Raw genomic sequence first — 13,088 nt, forward strand, 5'->3', positions numbered from 1 at the left:
TGGAAAAAAAGGAAAGGCAATGATTTGTATGATGTCAAAAAAGCAAATTTTCCCATGTTATTTTCCATAAACCCTTTGAAGACGTCTATAGCCCGAACTGCTGGATGTAATTACTCCAATTTTGACAGAAAGGTAGATTTGGTTTACAGAGATTGTACTTTTTGTTGTTTGGGGCAATTCTGTGCAAATGCCGCTGGATCCTGGATCCCTGGTGGTCGCAGTGGTCCTCTGTTAGTCTGACTGCCACATTCGTAATACTGCGGGTGGTCCTGCAGTGTGGCAGTGGTCCTACCGCCACCACGGTTTCGACAGTCCTATGGACCGCCAAACTCGTAACCAGGCCCTAAAATTGATCAGTAGTTTAGGTTTTTTATAATCTACTTTTGCATAGTACTGTCTGTGGAATTGATTCAAGGTATTGAAGTCATTAATTGGGTTTAAAGCACTTGCTAGCTACTGTTTCGTGCATCTGTCTTTTTTGTTTGGAGATTTTAGGTTTTCATTGCGGTATGGATTTCATTCTTCTAGCTCTTTTGGTCTTATGAGATCTTTGTAAATTTATAGACATTTGGGTGGCTGTTTCAAAGTGTTCCTTGAACGGAATGTTGACACTCTTCCACAATATTATTTGTTTTAATTTCTTTTGACTTTTTGCTATTGTGTACATTCCACCATGCTATCTAAGATTTGAGTTGGCATCTCCATCCTGATTAGTGTGGGTGTCCAACCGAGGTGTCTTCAGTGTAGTCCAGTAATTTGTTCATTTGTTTGGTTAAAGATCATTCTATAAATCATATTGCTTAGCTACCTCTGTGTACCTTAGGCAAGAGCTATAAAAAAAATGTATATTAAAAGCAAATTGCGGATTTTCTGGAGTAGTCAATACTTAGGTACTGATTTAGAAGTTGGCAGAGGGAATGCTCTGTCACAAATGTGATGGATATTCTGTCTGCTGTATTGCGATCCCCATAGCATAGAATGCGATAGTAACAAGGTGGATATCTGCCATGTTTGTGATAGAGTATTCCCCTCTGATGACTTCTAAATCATGCCCTTAGAGTTCATCCTTGAAGGTACTTCTTTATTGCTTGATTATGATGGTAGTAGCACGTTTGTACAGAGGTATGAGGATATATTTTCGGGTACCATTTATCATGACTTGCTCAAAGTAAAATATAATTTTTTGAAAGTTGTAGTTGTTTGCTTTGTGTTTTGGTATGGTGAGGTGTTTATTACATCTAGAGGTTTGTTTATTAGGGAGTATGGCATGAATTAAGGGAGCGGTAATGGTGAGAAATTGTCCATATATATGTTGTATATATTTTTTAAAGGTTTTATTTAGTTAATTTTTTACACTTTTTTTAGACTAATGGCCATATTTAGATGATACGCCACTGGAGTCAAGCTATCCTGGCTGATGACGGCTGATAGCCAGAAACCGGTCCTAGGATGCTTGATTCTGGTCCAGGGAAGACATGGCTTGGCAGTTCGGGCTGGACTGTTCCCATGAGGCACAGGGTCAAGACTGATTTGCATATGGCCATGTCTGAACTGGGGTGGTGTGGTGAGCAAAATAACGATGGATTAAACCCAGATCTGTGACTGGGGGTGAATGTTTTGCCATTGTGCAACATTCCGTCCATCATCTTGTGTGTTTTTCATATTTAGATGATGGCGGATGTGTTACTCCATCACAACAGTGGCGGATATGCGTCCACCGAAATATAAATTCCATTATAGCCTATGGGATTTATATTTTGGCAGATGGGTTATCCATCACCATTGTGATGGACTAACCCGCCTGCCAACATCTAAATATGGCCCTTAGATTTTGTTAGTGTGTTACTTGTTGATATTTTCTATCGATTTTTGCCTTTTCCTCCTTTTCTTGATGCTTGGTTTGAAATACTTGTAGTCTAGGTATATGTGTTTTAGAGATATACATTTCTAATTAATTATTTGGTTTGTTTTATACTTTATTTACTAGTTTTAGGTTATGGTAGTTTTAAAAACTTGCTTTTGTGATATTGAGGTCTACTCAGATTGGTGCAGTCGTTGTTCATTAATTTTTAGTCAGCCAACGTGATGCTCTGCTGATGTGGGGGCTTCAAGTCCAAGAGTTAGGGCCTTATTACAAATTTGGTGGTCTGTGAACCGCCATTCGCACAGTCCAACTATTGCGAGCTTGGTGGTCCGACCGCCATATTACTAGATGTAAAGATTGTTGTTGCAAAGCTGAACTGCCAATATTTCCAGCCATCAGCAGACCGCCGGGGTTGCAGTTGGGGAAAAGCCACTGCCACAGGGCAGTACAGAGGAGTTTTACTGCCATCCGTATTATGAGTTGGCATCTTTGACAGTTCGACAGTGGCGGTGAGACAGCCAGGTTCAAGTTGGTGGAAACGAAGGATTTGGGGTTCATACTTACACCCTTCCTGTTCTTCCAGGAGTTGGACGTGGATTCCTTTCTCTAGGTCCCTCCTTCATAGCAGCATCTTCAACCCGAGGAATACTACCCTGTATGTGGTGATCTACAGGTAAATCCCTTTTGTACCATATACACATTGCCTGGACCGCCTACATAGAGGCTGGAGTCCAGCAACGGGTAGGTGGTATTTTTCCACATGTATCATGCATATGTGTGCAATTGACATATTCATATAGGTATCGATATATATATAGAATACCATTCCCCACCACCGAAAGACCACAGCAGCCACACTGCGGGCACCTTGGTCAACTCGTAATATGGCGGTCACAAGACCACCAGCACTGCGATCTTCTAGAGGGCACATTAGCAGCGTTCAGGCAGTTGGACCGCCAAACTCGTAATCAGGCCATTGGTTTCACATATCTTTGCTTTTTATGCCACTTTATAATGAAAAATTTGTTCCTATTTGCCCCATTTGCAAACTGTTTTTCATGTCAATTTCATTATTCAAGTGTTTGGTTAAAGGTATTCTTTTACCTTATATGGTATACAATTATTTTGTTGATGAGAATATATGGTTCCCTATGTTTCTTACATCAATATTTTTGTAGTCTATATTGGAATATTTTCTGTGCAGTGTATGGCAAGTCAATATTATGGTTTATCATCTTTTCACAGCATTATTTCTTATTCCAACATTTGTGTGTTTGTAATTATATATATTCACTGAAAAATAAGAATTTTAAAGAAATTTTATATATGTGAAAATGTCAGCTTAAATGCAACATTTTAAACAAAAAACAATCACTGAGATTCACCAGGCATAGTTAAATGAAGTAACTATAACGTGAGCCATCACCATGCACAGTGTTGGCATCAATGAAATCATTTATTTGTGATCAGTAATGTTATCAATGATGTCATAGAACAATTCATGAGTGTTGTAATATGTGAGGTTATAGGCAGTGCAGGACTCACATGGAACAATTCCAAAGTGACAAATGACCACAAAATATATACTCACACCTGCCAGCTTGTGAATTCTTATTACATAATGCATGGCCACATTACAACATTGCATCTTTTCTCAAGTACAAAGCCATAACTGCAGACAATCTGCCTTTTTTGCAAATAGTCCCTTGGACAAAGCTCTATCTGCAGGCAGAAATGTCTGCAGATCCTGATTCTGTGAATTATTTTCTCAGCATTTCTACCATGGATTACATTTTTGTGCATTTAATTCCATATTAATTTATTATCACTGTACACAAATTTTAAATTGGGCATTATTAGACCGGTCAGCCTAAGGGTAGTCTACCCTTAATCTTTTTGCCTGCTTAGCATCTCTATTTGCTGATTATTTGCGTTGGTCTAAGAACTCTGAGCACTTTACCACTGCTCACCAGTGCAAACGTTCATGTACTTCTCCCCCAAAACAGGTTACATTTGGTTTGTCCACTATTGGGATATTTAATGTAACTACAAGTCCCTAGCAGTGTGAACTGCCTGTGCCCTTTGCCTGTAAATTAAAATGCTACTAGTAGACCTGGAGCACTGACTATGCCACCCATTCAAGTAGCCCTTTAAACATGTCTCTGGCCTGCCACTGCAGAGCCTGTGTGTGCGGTTTTACTGCCACTTTGCGTTGGTATTAAAACTCATTTCCAAGCCTTAAACTCCCCTCTTATTACACAAAAGTTACCCCTAAAGCCCTAGGTAGCCCATAGGGCAGGAAGCTGTGTACGTGAAAGGTAGGACATGTACTTTACGTTTTGCATTTCATGGTAGTGAAAAATACCAAAATTAATTTTTCACTACTGTGAGGCCAACTCCTCTTGTAGGTTAACACTGGAAATTCTTTATTACACTTTTAAGCTATGATTCCTGATCAGAAAGGAGTAGCTCTGTCATGGTTTAGATCTTTGGAATGATAATGATAAATCCTCTTTACTGGAAAAGTTGGATTTAACATTACTATTTTAGAAATGCACTTTCAGAAAGTGGGCATTTCTCTGCCCTTAAAGTTCTGTGTGGCTGCAGCTTCTCCCTAATACACGTCTTGGGTGACAGCTTGGCTCTGTGCATTCCCCCGCACAATGCAATACCTTGTCTATTGTATATCTTCTGGATGAGAGAAGAGAATAATCTTATTTAGAAATAGATTGTTGGCGAGGTCATCACTCTTCATTTTCATTTCCAGGTTAACAGTATTTTTTCATTAGGAACAGGAATCTATCAGCTAAATTAATCTGTTGGTGGCAGTTTCATAGCCATAGGTTCATCAAAATCACAAGGCTGTGGAAGTAACATTATGAGCACATTGAGCCCTTTTGACTTGCAGGGTTGACTACAGGACCTGTCCTAAATCAGGTATGTATGAAAATTGTTAACAAAAATATTGTTGACATATTTATTGTGTACTAAATATGATATAAAAGATATCATCCACATGGGTGTAGATTTTATTATTAACTCCAATGGAGTGATATGTTTGTAAATATTTAGAACACAATATTTTTGCAAGATGATATATGTCTGTTTTAGGCTGTTGATAAAAGTCATAGTAAAAACTCTGCTAGTGTGCTTCCAGAAGGCAAGCTAAAGGTATCAGCTACCACTCATGGTAACCAAAATGTCAATGGACAATAAATATTTTTGCCTAGATAACCAGTTGTGGAAATTTCTTTCCTAAAATACAAAGTAGCATTAAAATAGTGTTTGGGGATACGTTGGCCACTGGTGGGACATAGTGCATCAAGACCATTGCTACTCATATAACAGTATCAGTATTAAGGCATCCATTTATTTTGTGTTGGTTTGCACTAAAACTATGGTAATGATTCCTAATTCCATATCTCCTTCTGTGCATCATTAGACTTCATCACTGAGAAGCAACATTTAATTCTCTTCTTTTAGAATACTTGATGAAAGCGCTAAGGGAAGAAATTAAAATTATCACAGTATTATTTTAGTGGCTACAGTGCCTAGTTTATAGCACTTTAAGATACCTTGAAAAATACTCAAAGTATTTACCTAATTAGTCTGTATTATAAATAAGGTATGAAAGTAATATTGAGGAGCTCTGACAGATATGTATTTGGTGAATCCATTTTGTTTGTAATCATACATATATTTATAGGCCCCACAATAAATCTGTTTTGACTTAGGGTTTCATCTACTAGACAGAGGATGTAATGAAGATTCCAGTCATTCATGGTTATACAGTAATGGTGACATTGCAGATCAGAGAAAGCCTGGGATGAAAATGTAATGGTGTGGCCTATTTTATACTAGAAAAACAATCACAATGATGACTGAAATATTTGTTCCTTGTGATATTTCTAGTGCTCTGTTTTTTTTGTGAGTACTCTGACTTTACAGATAAAATATTGTATCACTAAAGCTTATTTCTGGCTAATGGGCCATTGTGTAAAGTCCTTGTTTGAGCTGACATTTGTAGGTTATAAATAAGTGATCATTTATAAAACACAGTGACAGACATCATGGAGACTAATGTGGAAAGGAGATGATGATTGTACCAAGAATGTATGCAACAATGTACGACAATGCACAGGTTAAAACCCTTAGGCCACTTGCGCACAATGAACTAACTGAATACAGGAGTAGACAAATAGAAACCAGCAACAACGACTATTGAAAAGAAGGCAGTTTAGACCTTGTTAAATGCTCAGAATGTATTCACTTTCAGTTTCTATGGGTTGCATTATGGAGGCCAGTTCTCCACAATGAAAATGCATGGGCCACCACTGTTTCTTAAATGAAAGGAAGATGCACATTAACTTATGATCATTTAAAATTTAGAGACTTCCACAGTCCCAGAAATGAAGCATTCAAAGATGTTTTGGGAGCTTAGGGATGTGCAATCAAATGTAAGATTTTTTTTCTGCAATGAGAACTTAAACTAATAGAGATCTGCAAGATTTGTATAATAACCTTAGTGACACCTCTAGCTTTGTTTATGTTTGTCTAGAGCAAATAAGCAGCTGCATAGAATAACATGCAGAAGATGCAAAGGAACAATGGGTTCTAACACCCGTTCTAATTGCACCTAACAGCCACCAACACAAACCCAGCCTTTCCAGGTTCTTAGAGGAACAATCCACACTATTAATGAATCTAAAATGAAAAATCAGTCATGCCTAGAGCATATTTTACAAGGTATATGTCACACATGTTTCTTCTAAAGATGTAGATACACATCCACAAGGCAAGTGTGCACTATTGACAAGAACAAAACCCATCACTTCTCCAGATTAATTTGGTTAGGCAGTATTCTTACTAACTGATCAGTAGGGGCAATATAAGGCAAATGTAAGAAATCTTAAATTAAATGTATGAATTTGAATCGAATAACAATTGATTTGACTAGATTATTTAAAGACGGCAAACTGTAGATTTTATCACCTTCAAATGTTTTGTATGCACTTTTAAATGCATCTCCCCTTCCAGTTAATTCGTCGCTTTTAATGTGTCTTAGTAAAAAAACATCATTGTAATCTTTGAGGCATATTCTCAAGGAGGTATCGCCGAGTTATTGGCACTTTATCACAGCAAAAGTCGCAATAAATTTTCTGCCCCATTCACAAGCTGGTGCTAACAGCCCATATCACCAGTTTTTCCCGATAGCATCCACAAAAACATCGCCACAGATGACCCTGACAACTATCGCTAATGAGATGCAGAGTAGGCGTTCCAGTGCAAAAAAAAACGCCACAACACCACACCTCAACATTCCCAACGACCAGCCAGATCTGCGATAAGAACACAAAACGTGCGATAAGGTGCGGTAGCAGCAGGAATTTAACACCTGCTCTGACCTGGTGGAAAGTCAAACGACAACCGGCACCAGACAAGGGAGCACAGCCCAGAGCCACACCTGAAGAACAACAGATGCATGGAGCTACTCATCATGCAGGTCGGAGCCCCAACAGGGCCCCAACATCCACTGCCACCACACCCAGGACCACCCCCCCGCCTCCCCCGCTCCCCTCCCCCCGGACCACCACAGAGGCAGCGCAGACCAAGACAGCAGACCTCAAGAAAACGCACCAACCTCACAGACCCAACACCAGAGAATGTCATTGTCCACCCCAGGCTCAAAAGGGCAAACAATCCTATGCATCCTGACCACCATTGCCCACAGGCTGACGGTACCAACACAGCGGACAACCAACATCCCCCGCAGACAAAGCTGCTGGCTGTGCTGCACCTGTTGGCCTCTGGGACATTCCAACCAACAACTGCCAGAGTCGGAGGAGTCTCACAGCCAGCACAATCCAAGTTCATCACAACTGTCTCGGATGCCATCATCAACTTGGTACCCCAGTACCCATACTCCCCCTACACTGCACATGAACAGCTGGAGACCAAGCAAGGTGTCTACGCTATAGCTGGCTTCCCGCACGTGTCAGGGGGCAATTGACTGCCCACATGTCCTACTTGTGCCCCCTGGTGACACTGCATACAATTACCTCAACAGAAAGCACATGCATTCCATCAATGTGCAGGCAACAGTAGACCGCCTGAGAATCGCCACCAACGTCGATGCCAACTACACAGGCAGTGTGCATCATTCTCATCCCTACCCACAGTCCATCATCAACCTGCGCTAACAGGATGGCACCCATGTAAATGCACTGCTCGTATGGCAAGTACCGAATAAACACACCACACCCCCCATCTCCACAATCATGCAAATTACAACTCTGGGAATGCACACATCACAGGCTCACATTCAACACGCCAAACAACATGCCCACCCACCAGTTCGGGCTGGACTGTTCCCATGAGACACAGGGTCAAGACTGATTTGCATATGGCTGGGTTCAAACTGGAATGGCATGGTGAGCAAAAAAACGATGGATTTAGGCCCAGATTTCTGTTCTGGGGTGAATGTATGACATTGTTCTGCATTCTGTCCATCAACTGTTGTTTTTGCATTTGTCACCCCGAGTGGGACGGGTATGCTCAGATGTGAGTCCCATGCTCTCCATGCCACTGGAATCAAGCTATCCTAGCTGAAGAGGGGTGAAACCCTGAAACCGGTCCTAGGATGCTTGTTTCCAGTCCAGGGAGGACCTGGCTTGGCAGTTCAGGATGGACTGTTCCCATGAGGCACAGGGTCAAGACTGATTTGCATATGGCTGGGTTAAAACTGGAATGGCATGGTGAGCAAAAATACGATGGATGTAGGCCCAGATCTCTGTACTGGGGTGAATGTATGACATTGTTCTGCATTCTGTCCATCAACTGTTGTTTTTGCATTACCCACCAGACATGGCAGCATAACTTACTGTGGCAACCTGGGCTAGCCATGTACATGATCCATCAACGGCATGGCACCTCAGCCACACAATAGCGGAATGTTGGGAGAGGTGGGAACCAGGCATGTGCGACGGAGGCAAGTCCATGAATGAGGAGGTACACAATTAGGGGAGAGGAGTTGGCCTGATGGCTAGGGCGCTCGACCTCGGACCTGGGGAACTGGGTTCGAGTCTCGGTAATGACGCTGAATATCCTGTGATTCTGGGCGTCACTTATTCTCCCCGTGCCTAACAATTTTTTATTTTTTTTAAATGAATGTGTGTCCTCGTGTAACGTAACTGGTGCTATGTAAAGCACTTTGATATCTGATTGGATTCGGGGCAAGTTTGCGCTATATAAAACTCTGCAAATAAAAAAAAAGCAAAGTGTGGCAGAGATGTGCTGGACAGACTGCAGTATGCAGACCACAGACATATCCATGTCCACATACACCACTGGTGTATGGAGTGTAGTGGACAGTGGATGCAACCATGTCACCCCAGCCAGTGGGTAATATAGCGGAAATGTAGCTTGTGACGTCCCCCCCTGTAAGCATGTGCAAAGTGGTCTGTCCCGGTCTATTCCAGGCAGGAGTAGGGGTGTGAATAGAAAGCACGTAGCTCTGGGCGTGGTCCTCTTTCAGAATGCCTAACGTCTCTGCCAGGGCGGCGCCTCCCAGCCCTCCACGAGGCCAACGCCATCACCGTGAGTGGTGTTGCCTGCAAACATGTGTGCCTGCTGCATCCCAGGCCGCTGGTCCCCGACCCGTCATGCTTGCCTCTGCGCAGCCAGGCCTCACTGCTCACCTGCCGACACCGACGTGTGTCAATGAGGACCCACCACTTGCCAGCGCAAGCCCGAGGCCCGCGAGCTGAGCAGCCTCCTCAGACCATCACAGCCTCCGCGACACAGGCCCACAGTACTCCTTTCTCGTTTACATACACCACAGGCCTACACAGCTACCAGGATGGTCACACATTTTTAACTGAGTCTTGATAACGCAATGGCAGAGTACTCACTTTGTGGCTGCGTTTATGTCACTATACTTCCTTCGATCTGGTGCCACCAACTCTGTGCATAGCATCCTGCACCATACCTGTCTGTGCTCCCTTTCTGACTACTGCCTTCGGTCTACACCGTGGTCGAGTAGGTAACACAGTTGGAACTGAGTCTTGATTTGTGTATGACAGAGTTCATGTCATTGAACGCATGGAGAGGAGTAAGAAGAAGACGTGGTGCAGTCCGGAGGAAAAAAGGATCCCTGTTACGGAGGTGATCGAACACTGCCAACAGCTGCTCCGGTGTCACTGACTCTGTCCATCGCGAGCCAACGGCACGTGGCTGTGGGCCCCTGCTGACCGCTGTCTCAGGCCTACACTGCGGTTGAGTAGGTCACACATTGGTAATTCAGCCTTGATTTATTTATGGCAGACTTTATCTCATTGTACTGGCCTCATCTCAGACTGCATCCCCTTTCAGCTCCGGTGCCACTGATTCTGTTCCCCGACATCCATGGACACTCTCAGGTTGGTCCTTTGTGGCGACTGAGTCTATGGACTGGGGTTGTCTTCATAATCATGTTGGTGATACTGACTTTGTGGCAAAAATGAGGCAGTAGCATTCCACTCCTCCATTTGCGGCTTCTGCCCTCAGCATCACGCCCTGGAGGACACCTTCCACTGTCCCACTCAAACTTCCGCCACATAGACGAGGACCCGTTCAGCTCGCGTGGCCCTATCTCACTGTGAATGATGACTCTGTGGCTCTTGGAATGGTTCATTGCAGGAAATGTGCACATGCATGTATATCTATTGCGGTGTGGGTCTCCTTTGTGGGGTGTAGGTGGTCCCTGATGGGACTTGAACGCCCACATATGTGATCTAGTTTGGCTTCCATGAGCTCTGACCCCACCCGCACCTGTTCGGCCGCATCCTTTTGGCATTCTGACACCTGGCATTGGAATGCGATGTGTGCCTAGGTGGACTGTTGAGAGCCAGTCGTGGTGGCGGGTGCTTCCTGCTGTGTGGTATATGCAGGGCCTGGGGTCTTCTCTGTGTGGCTTGGCTGCTCTGCTCCTAAGGGTGGGCTGCCTGGGATGTCCATGGGCTGTTGTAGGGCGTCGGTGTCAAAGGTGTGGTGGTCCTCTACAGCATCACTGATGTGTGGTCTGGTCTGGCCTGCTGGAGGTGTTGTTTGTCCATCTGCAATGTGAAGGGGAGATGCATATTGACATTGTGTTGGAATGCATGTTGGCACATTATTCTAGTTTACATGCAGACTGTATGACAATGTACATTATGACTGTTTGGGAGGTGCAGTATACTTGTTGCGTGACAGTGGACATTTGGACTACATGACAGATGTGTGGTTGTACACCTGCATTTCCATCTCAAGGTTTCCTGCTATGTTAGATGTGATTGGCCTGTTTCTGCGCATGAGCGGACCCAGTTGTGTCCTCTGTTCTACAGTGTCGTGTTGCACTTTGTGCCACATTGTCGTCGGATGTGCTGTTATTGCTGTGTGTGTGCTGCAGTGTGTCACAGGGATCAGGGACATGATCCAGGGTCATTGTGGGTGTGCAGTGTGCGACACATCTTTGTGCATGTGTGCCATTGTGCCCATCTCCCCCCGTCTCCCCAGTCCCTGGTCGTTACTCACCCTGTTGATGTTTTGTCAGGTCCCATTGAGCTGTGTCCGGACTCCCAACTCCTTGCGCTTTCTCCAACCTGATGACTGTGGCCTCCATTTCTTCCAGCTCCTCCTGTTCTGCAGGACTCCCCCCTCCTGTTGCCGTTGCTGCCTTCCTGTTGGGAGCGGGTTTGTGCTTGGTTTGGCTTTTCACATCATGACAGCGCCTCTTGTCCTCCTCCATTGACCTCCTCAACACTCCAACTGCATTCACGTTTGACATTTTGACGTTCAGTGGATGGTAGTGTTCTGTTACCTCCGTGACGCTAATCTGGTTTTCCTGCGGACTGCATCCCGTCTGCCTCTTCCTCTTTTCCTTCGCCTTACCCGACCATGAGGTTCCTTGCTGGTGGTTTGTGGGGCTTGTGGGGTTCGCATTGGTCTCTGCACTCAGTCTTGGTGCATCCATGGTGCTACGCAGTTTCTTTTCTCCTCCCTTTTTTTCTCTGCTTTTATAGTGCATTTTCCCGCATGACGCGTGGGAATTGCAGGCCTGTCGCTGGTTTTCGCAGATTTTTGTATCGCGCTTGGCCTCATCTCAACTTTTTTTGCGTTCGGATTTTGCAATTTAGCAGCATCGCGTTGATTTTATCACAGACATTTGACGCGTGATTGTGAGCCTATCGCATGGTACCGCCATGCTGTGAATACCACGTTAACACAGTGTTATTTTCCCGCGATAGACTGCGATGTGAAGAGTTGGGTTAAGCTATTTTGCGGTAGTTATCACGCGTTCTTGAGAATATCCCCCTTTATTTTTCCATGTGTCTCATGAAATTTCAAAGCATTACATATAGTGTTGCAGTGTGCTTGTATCTCACCTCCTGGTCTGATTTTCCCCACAGTGACTCCTCGAGTACTAAGGATGGGACTTTTGGTAGCGAGAAAAGTAGACAACCTGGGTCTTCTAACAGTAAGAAAAGAGGATGACCTGGCTACCAAATGACATTTACTGTATGTCTTCAATTCTGAACTGGATGAAAGTAAAAATGGAGAAAAATCTTGAAGACTTCGGCAGCTCGCAGATGCGTTTTATTTTCATTGCTTGACCTCAGGTTTGTATGAATTATGCAGTATCACCTGAGTCCAAATATAACTCTCTAAGGAGTCATACTTATTTATGATGATCAGTACATCACAGTGTACAGTGAATGTTAATAAATGCATTGACCTCTATCGCTTGGCACATGCATATTAGAAGGTTTCTGATGATATAAAAATATAGTGCATTAAAATGTAATATGGAAAATTGAGGGTTAGGAAAGTCTATACTTTAATAATCAGCATGTACTGTGGAAAATAAAATTATGAAAACGTTTTTAATACTTTGAAATCCAGAATATATCGTTGTTATATACACTGTGGTCCTCAATTACGAGGAATTGACTAGGGAAGCGCTGCACGTCTTCTTGCTGCACTGCCCTACGCCAATGTGAAAGGTAAGGAATGCACTGTATTTATGAAATACGGTGCATTCCTGTCCTTTCATCCCTGCACTGGTACACAATGTGCTGCCTAGCACCAACGTAGGAGGCAGGATTGCTTTTAGCACCTTCCTTCACAAAAACAATTACTAAAGGCATTTTCCGCACACATGGAAAGAGGAAAAAACGAGGAGAAATACAAATATTTCTCCTCATTACGT

This window comes from Triturus cristatus, chromosome 8, assembly GCF_964204655.1.
Source record: "Triturus cristatus chromosome 8, aTriCri1.1, whole genome shotgun sequence".
NCBI lineage: Eukaryota > Metazoa > Chordata > Amphibia > Caudata > Salamandridae > Triturus > Triturus cristatus.